General features: G+C 39.0%; 1 protein-coding gene across 1 annotated transcript in view; it reads left to right on the top strand.

Moving 5' to 3' along the window:
- Positions 1-8,254, top strand: part of gpm6ab (glycoprotein M6Ab) — a 41,473-nt gene that overhangs the window by 237 nt on the left and 32,982 nt on the right. The window lies entirely within an intron of this gene.

Below are 8,254 nucleotides of genomic sequence, written 5' to 3'. Positions count from 1 at the left end.
TAATTATTTTCATCTCAGCATATGTGTGCATTATTTCATTGTTCTGTTCCTGTATCTTTCCAACTGGCTTTTTGTGTAAACAGCATATATGTACTGCAATGAGGAAAAACATAAAATATACTGTATATATAAATAGATATTTTTTCGTGGTGAAAACTGTTTTGTATCAATATGAGTTTTCCTCTGAGATTGTGATTCTCATGATTTACCAGCGAATCTAATCATCATGTGACTGCTCTTGATAATAGTGCAGAACAAACGGCCATATTCTGTTCTGTGTCTTTTGATGAATGGATAATGAAGCAGATTGAGGATGAGATGAAATGGCAGAGTCTGGACGAATGTTGTTGTTTTGCTTAGAAAGGCTGGATAAACAGACAGAGGGATGTAAGGAATTGTTGGATGAATGGATGGGTGGACGAAGAACATAAGAGTAAAAGGGGGGGGGGGTTAAAACAAAGTGGAGCAGTGATTGATGTCTCTATTGGGATTTTATTTGTTAGCCTCTATTGTTGCCACTTCACGCTTGTCTGAGCGCCTTTTCGTCTCCTCTCTCTACATGTCTCCTGTTTTCGGCTGTCTGTGTCCCTCTCCCCAGCCTTCCCTCCATTTTCTATGTCTACACTGTGAAAGCCCCACACTTGTTTTCATCATTATTTGTGACTTGTGTATCATTTTTTTTCAACTGGATTTGCCGGGATTATCTATCCGTCCCTATGTTGCTGCATTTTCACTGTCTGTATTTTTTTTGTTTCCCTGCTGTCTTAACCATCATTGCCTCCCCCTCTACAACCTATCATCCATTTTGTTTTCTTGACCTCTTTTTTGATCACAGGGTTTGTTTAGTTTATCAATAGTCCCTCTGAGTATATCAGTTATTTGTTTAGACAATATTCATTTTTTACAGTATATGTTATTTGTCTTGTTGTCCCCTGTCAAAATGGGCGTGTCTATTTTCTTCCTTGCATCCCAAGCTTGAAACATAACATCATCCAGTCACACAGATTAAACCATTGACTAAAATAATGTTTGCTTTGAATTTGTATTATTTGGATCGCATTATACATTAGATTGAAATTTACCTCTGAATCCAGAGAAACATTGTCATTGTTTGTTCCATGGATTTCTGGATCGTCTTTTCTGGAAGGAATCTGTTTTGGCCAATCGGATTTGCGGTTGCAATTTGATGTAAACATGTTTTTCATTGTAATTATCTTTTGTTAATCTCGCTGTTTGTTCAGTCACTCCGCCCTGTCCTTGATATTGTCAAATTTGTCGAAAAAGGAACAACATTCAGCCCTGTGAATATAGATCTGGCTTGGCCTACGCCCACATGACACCCTTCCCATCCCCCATACTACCAGCCAATGATGTTTGGGCAGTCAGACATTTTATGCTCCACCTGTTTGCCATTTTCATTTAGTCTCCAGACTTTCTTAACATTGTGTCTTGACATCTAAGATGGAGGTGAATGTATTGCCCCTGCACCTCCTACACCAAAATACAGTAGCTAGTCAATTTTTTATATATATATTCTGCTGGGCTGTTACAACTTCAAGTGGACTGCAGGAGATTGTTTTTTTTTACATTTCTTCCAGCCCATCTGACATTTGCCATACTGCAAGTTTGAACACTCCCTTGATTAGTATTCTTGTCATCTTTTCTCCATGATTTTATGATCCTTCTGTAGTGTGACTGTCCGTGGCCTCACTTTTCTCTAATAAAATGTGTCTCCTATTGAGCCTTTGCATAAACGCAAGCAATATGGCTGTAAATAAGATTGATGATTATTAATTCATTAAAAGTATACTTCTTCTGTAGATATTTTTATAGAGCATGACAATATGGTGATTAATGAATTGCTCAGTAGTCATTACCAACCTATAACCACATAATATATTTGTTGAAATGCCATTAAAGGCTGAGAGGAGAGACCAACTCCTGTTACTTATATGCACTACATCTTGCATTGAACAACTGAATGTAAATTTTGATGCTGATTGATTTTGCAATAGTATCCGGTTGATGCAATCTGGATGCAACTTGTAAACATTGCCGTGCTTATACTCTGAAATGAAAGTTTTAAAGTTGTAAGCAAGAACATGTACACAATAAATTCTGTAGTGTAAATTTGACTCTATTTAGAGTGGGACCAAATAGACTCAGTTTTAGAGTAGTATTAACACTTGAAAGAGAGTAAAATAAAGAATTGGAAAATAAATAAATGAAAATCACTCAAGGGCTGAGGAACGATCTCACGACCTTCAGCTTGGGAGAAAGCTGATCTACTTTTTGAGCCACGCAGATACTGCTGTGTGTTAGTATATCGTTCGTGTCAGCTGGAATCTTTTTAAATCCAAGAGCAAAAACGGGTTTGATCAAAAACCTCTTGGAGATAAGCAAACAGTAAGAGTGGCATAGCTCAGGTGGTAGTGTGGCCGTCTCCCAAGAAGAAGGTTGTGAGTTTGTTCCTCAAACTTTGAGTGACTTTTATTTATTTATTTATTTTCAATTCTTTATTTTATTCTCTTCCACGTGTAAATATTAGCCTAGTCTACAACTGAATCTATTTGGTCCCACTCTAAATAGAGTCACATTTACTCTAAATACGTGGTCAAATTTACTCTACAGAATATACTGTATACCCCTAAAAATGGAGGTGATTTTTGTATTTGCTTGTTTACCCTGCATGTGAAGAAGATACTGTCAGACGTCAGTGTCTTCACAAAATACACTATCAGTTAATGGCAATATGTTTTCCCTTCCAGATTATATTTAAAGTAGAGTAACTATTAAAAACAAAATATTTCTTAAATTCTATCTACTGAATAAATGGGTAGAGTGGATCATTGTTTTTATGCATAAAATTAAATGATGGGCTTGACCATTACATCTGGAATAACTTAGACATTGCACTTTGTATGATTTTTTTTTCTTTCTTTGTACAACAAAGCAAACACTGAAGAACTTTCATTGAATACTGTGCAGCAATTTAAGGGCATTCAAACACATTTGGACAACTTCCACTATTACAATAATTCTGGACTACTACTAATGATAATAAAGGGGAATCTACACAATGAGTGCCTAATGGAGGCCTCTACAATCCTGGTCCTCAAGGGCCAGAGTCCTGCAGGTTTTAGATGTTTCTGTCCTCCAACGTACCCAATTCTAAATATCAGGATAATTTCCAGACTTCTGCAGAGCTTGGTGGTGATCCGATTCCATGAGAATCAAAGTGTTTTGGAATATGGGGAAAAAAATCTCTAACCTGCAGGACTTCGGTCCTTGAGGACCAGCAGTGGGGAAACCTGGCCTAAAGTCTTGAGGTTGTGAAGATTTTTCCATGTGGAGTCCAACATGCCTGGCTCACATTCTACAGAAGATCTGAAAGAACTCCCTACATCACGCGTGTTACTGCCCGCCTACCTCCTAAACTGCTTGAAACATTCAAGAAATGGATGTCGCTCAACTCAAAAGATCAAGATGTCTCATTATGCAGATGGCGTCCACCCTCTTGCCTGAAAGTCTGCACTAATCTGCTGGCTTCAGTTTTCACTCCGATCTTTGATGTATCTCTGGAGCAGAATAAAGTTCATCCCGGTTCTCTAGAAATGTGCCATTCAGGATTAAATGTCTCCTGGTCTGTCAATCTACCATCTGTGGTCATGAAGTCCTTTAAATACCTCATGCCGACCACCTGAAGATCATCCGAAAACCAACCTGGCCCATTGGTCAAATAGGTTGATGCAGTCAACATGGGGCTGCATTAGTTCTGAATTCAAGACCATCATCGTTGAATTTATCCGTTCCTATCTCTACCTGCCACTGAATGAATGGATTCCCAGCAGGAGGCAGGGTACACAGTAAGTGTGTATGGAGAAAACCACCTCAACCACACACACTATCAGCACCGAGACCCCTGAAGGATGTGTGCTCTCTTCATTCTTCTGTGCTTACTAGATACCAATGACTGTACCTAAATGCATCCAACTATTAAGCAAATGTCACTACAGTTGTTGTCCTCATCAATGATGGCAATAGGTGTGCATATCAACACTAAGTGATGTTGATGCTCTGGACCTGGAGCTGAACATGCTCAAGACAGTAGAATTAATTGTGGACAGGAGGAGACATCCTTCACAAAGGCTACCACTCACTCTGTATAAATTATCTGTGTGAACAATAAAGACCATCAAGTTTCATGGAACTACACTCTCTACACTGAAAAAGGTAGACCAGCCCGGGGGGTTCTTTCTTGTGACTTGCTTATTGGAACAGCTGTTAAGACATGGTTTGATGCTACTACAAATGATTGTTCTTTGCATAATTTGGCTTTAGTCTAGGCACGGAAAAGCATCTCAAGGGAGGGAACTCAAGACATGGTGATGGACATTGAGTCTAGACTTCAGTTTTATGTTTTCTCTGTCACTATCCCGAAACATAAGACACTTCAGACATGTGATGTTGCTGATAAAACAAATGTGGAAGACATCAAGTACATAAAACCATCATGACAGAATTTTTAGGGTCAATCAACAATGAGTTGTGACTTATGATAGTGCAGGTGCTCTTTACAGGAAGTAGTTTGTGGTCATTCCACTTGTAGAAAAGTAATTCCGTGACCGCTTCAGTTTGCACAAGTGCTCAATTAAGTCTGAAGGAAAGCTGACAAAAGACATACAAATGGAAGTGGACCTTGTATATAAGCCTCATATCCATTTCATTATTATGACCATTAATAGAGAAGAACTTAATGGAGAGATGAAGTAGTCAATATAAATCGATTTAGCACACTCATAGCAGGAGTGCGTTAGCAGGGTGCCGTGAGAGTGAGAACCAAATACTGGAGGGGGAAACCGTACATGGACAATGGAGAAAAAATGGCAGATTGGCTGTTTGCGTCGCTGAATGTGATTTTTTATTTTTTTTTGTAAGTGAATCGTAGTGGGTGAAAGAGGTTAAACTGGATGAATAACAGTAAACTAATCCAGATAATAAAGTTGTTTCCAGGCTGAAATGACATTAGTTGCCCTATTGTCATAAAAAATGAAATCTTTAAAAATGTACTTAATTTACTCTACTATATTTACGATGTATTTCCCTATAAATTCACAGAGGTTGCTGTCAAAGAATATTCAGTAAAGTGAAGAGAAGGAAGTGTATGCAATAATCTGAGAATAATGTCATAATTACAGACAGAATGTCTCTGTTCCAAGACGGATATGTTCATATTCTCTGTAAAATTTGCAATCATTCATAATTAATATAGTATTTAATAATACTGTAACTCATTTAATTTCTATATTTGTTGGCTACAGTAGCCCAGTCCTGAGTTTCGATAGATGCTGGTGTGGTGGATCTGGCATGCATGAAAATCTCCACCAAAGAGGGGAGCCGTCGACCCCTGCCAGGACAGAGCAAGCGCAACACCTCCGGGCCCCTCCAGGCCACGGCAGCGCCAAGGGCCAACCCCCGGGCCCTGCAGGGGCCACCGGTTTACAGCCCCCGCGGTCCACAGCCCCCATGCCCCCCCCCCCCATCCACCCCAACCCAGCCCCAGCCACTCCCAGGCCCCCAAACCTCCAGCACCCCCCCTCCCCCACTCCAGCGTTCTTAGTGAAAGCTAACCCTGTTACTGAGTTTGCCAGGAGCTCGCCGACTGGTGAACTCTACCCCTAAACCTTGAATGTGACCCCACCCAGTGTATATACAAGTGTGTGTGTGTGTGTGGTGCATTAAAATTGGGAGCAGGTGAGCCATAGCAGAGGGAAATGATATCCCCACGCTCCGATCCACCTGCCTCCCAGTCATGTCAGTGAGTGTATGTGGTGCATTAACGCGCTAATTAGCATTAGTGACACATACAGACTACATACACATACACATACTACAGATTGAAGCAAAAATCATTGTAATTCATCATTTTGAATAAAAAAAAGCGCTTTTAATAGAAAATTTATTCTGAATCGAATCGCAGACCGGAATCGGGAGACATTCAAAGATCCCCACCCTTAATATACAGTATATTAGAGCTTGTCAAACGATAAAATATTTTAATCAGATTAATCACATTTTAGAACTTCGAATAATCACAATTAATCACGCTTAATTAAAAAGGCTTTTTAATCAACATTTTTTGCCCACCAAATTTAACTTTAACAGCACTAATATACAACATATATAAGACATTTGTGGTGCTAGTTGAATAATAAAGAATGTAATGTTCATTTACATGCAAATTCATTTTATTTTTATCAAGCAGCTTTGATGGCCTATAGTGTCAATACACAACACTTGGCTTTCCATCCATCCACTCTCTGCACCACTTATCCTCATCATATTTTAGTTTATTTTTACACTCAAATTAAATGAATAAAAGATAGAGAATGGATGAACTAGAAGACATCTTGTGTCCAGCAGGTTAGTCTTTTAATTGTCAAATAAGTGTACAGTGCATATAAATACAATTAACACACCCCTGTTCATATGCCAGGTTTTTGTAATATAAAAAAAGAGCACAAGACGCATCACTTAAAACCTTTTTTGACCACTATGACCTACGACCTGTACAATTTAATTGAAAACAATATATATATTTAATAGAAGGGAAGCAACATTAAGCTACAGAGATAATGAGGTTGCGCAATTGTGAACACCCTGTTTTAACTGGAGATGTGACTGCATTCAGGATGAACCAATCACATTCATACTTCTGTTTAACCCCAAATAAAGTTAAGCTGTTCTTGTAGGCTTTTCCTGACATTTTTGTAGTCACATCTTTTTGTGCATGCCATGGTACACAGAGAGCTTCCACAGCATCAGAGGAATCTCATTGTTCTAAAGAATCAGTCAGGGAAGGGTTAAATGAATTTCCAAGACAACAATTACTGTAGCGTCTACACCACAAATAATAGTGAAGACAAGTTATCATCAAGTGGAGCATATTTGACGCAACAGTGACCTTCCCAAAACTGGATGTCCCACTAAACTTGATGGAAATGTGAGAAGAAAACTGGACAGGTAGGATGTTAAGAGACCAACAGCAACATGGAAGGCTGCAGGACTTTCTGACTAGTACTGGATGTTTAGTACACTAGACACCAGTCTTTTCCTATAGTATGTCTGGGCTACGGAGTAAAGTTGCCCATCTTTCAAATCTCCCTTATTTATGTGGGAAAACTTGTTAATGGTCCATTAAACCCAAGGTTGAACTTTTTGGCCGTAATTCCAAAAGGTGCATCCGGTAAGTATTCACAGCGCAAAGACATGGTTGGCATTATTATGACTTAGCGCCTAAGAGCATTAAGTGAATCTTTTGGTCACAATATCATGAAACCAGCAATTCCAGGCACGAGTGTGAGCCATGCATGGACAGTAATGGAGAGGCGAGGAGGGATTTCAAGTTGAACTAGCCCTTTGATTGACAGTTTGAATAATTTCAGATGGCCATTCCAGCAGAGCGTGTGTATGTATGTGCGTGAGTATGTGCACTATGAAGATTTCAAGAATCTGAATGGGACATTTGAGTTCACCACTGTAGGGCTCTCCCTTCATTTGCTTTTGGTAGTTGCTTTTGAGTTCAGCAACTGCATACATTCTTTTGTTGACCAACGCAAAAAATGTAAACAACACAATTAAAGTACAAAACACTAACACAACTGAGTAATGTAATAACAGCAATATTGGTCCATTTTCACCAAAACAAGCACTCTGAATATAGAATCTCCAAATTCAAATTAGTATGCTGATTAAAAGTGGCAGAAGTAATAATAAAAAGGTTCAGTTGGTAAACTAAAACCTGCAACATCAGCCTCCACCGATTCAGCGACCAGAGGAAGAAGCACACTGTGTTTGAATCTTGGTAGATTAGATGCTGGTTTGGTGGATCTGGCATGCGTGAAAAACTTCCACCAAAGAAGGGAGCCGTCGACCTCGGCCAGGACAGGGCAAACACAACCCCCGGGCCTCGCCGGGCCACCCGGAGATTAATGTATTAGTGCTGTCAAAGTTAAAGCGTTAACTAATAATTAATCACAAACAATTATCACATTATGTATTAACGCATATAAACCACACTATTAATTTTGACTACAGATTATCCTTTATCTTGACAGCGGATGGTTTGAGCAATAAACATAACTACATGCATTAAAAAAAGAATTTAATAAATGTTTGTGTATAACATTCAGAATTTTTGTTCATGTCACACTACTGGGGTCATATATATAGTTTTCATTTTAAATTATGCAAG

Source organism: Vanacampus margaritifer, chromosome 7 (assembly GCF_051991255.1).
Source record: "Vanacampus margaritifer isolate UIUO_Vmar chromosome 7, RoL_Vmar_1.0, whole genome shotgun sequence".
Classification (NCBI taxonomy): Eukaryota; Metazoa; Chordata; class Actinopteri; order Syngnathiformes; family Syngnathidae; genus Vanacampus; species Vanacampus margaritifer.
Note: the sequence above shows the minus strand (reverse complement) of the source record. Positions and strands in the feature narration are given on the sequence as shown.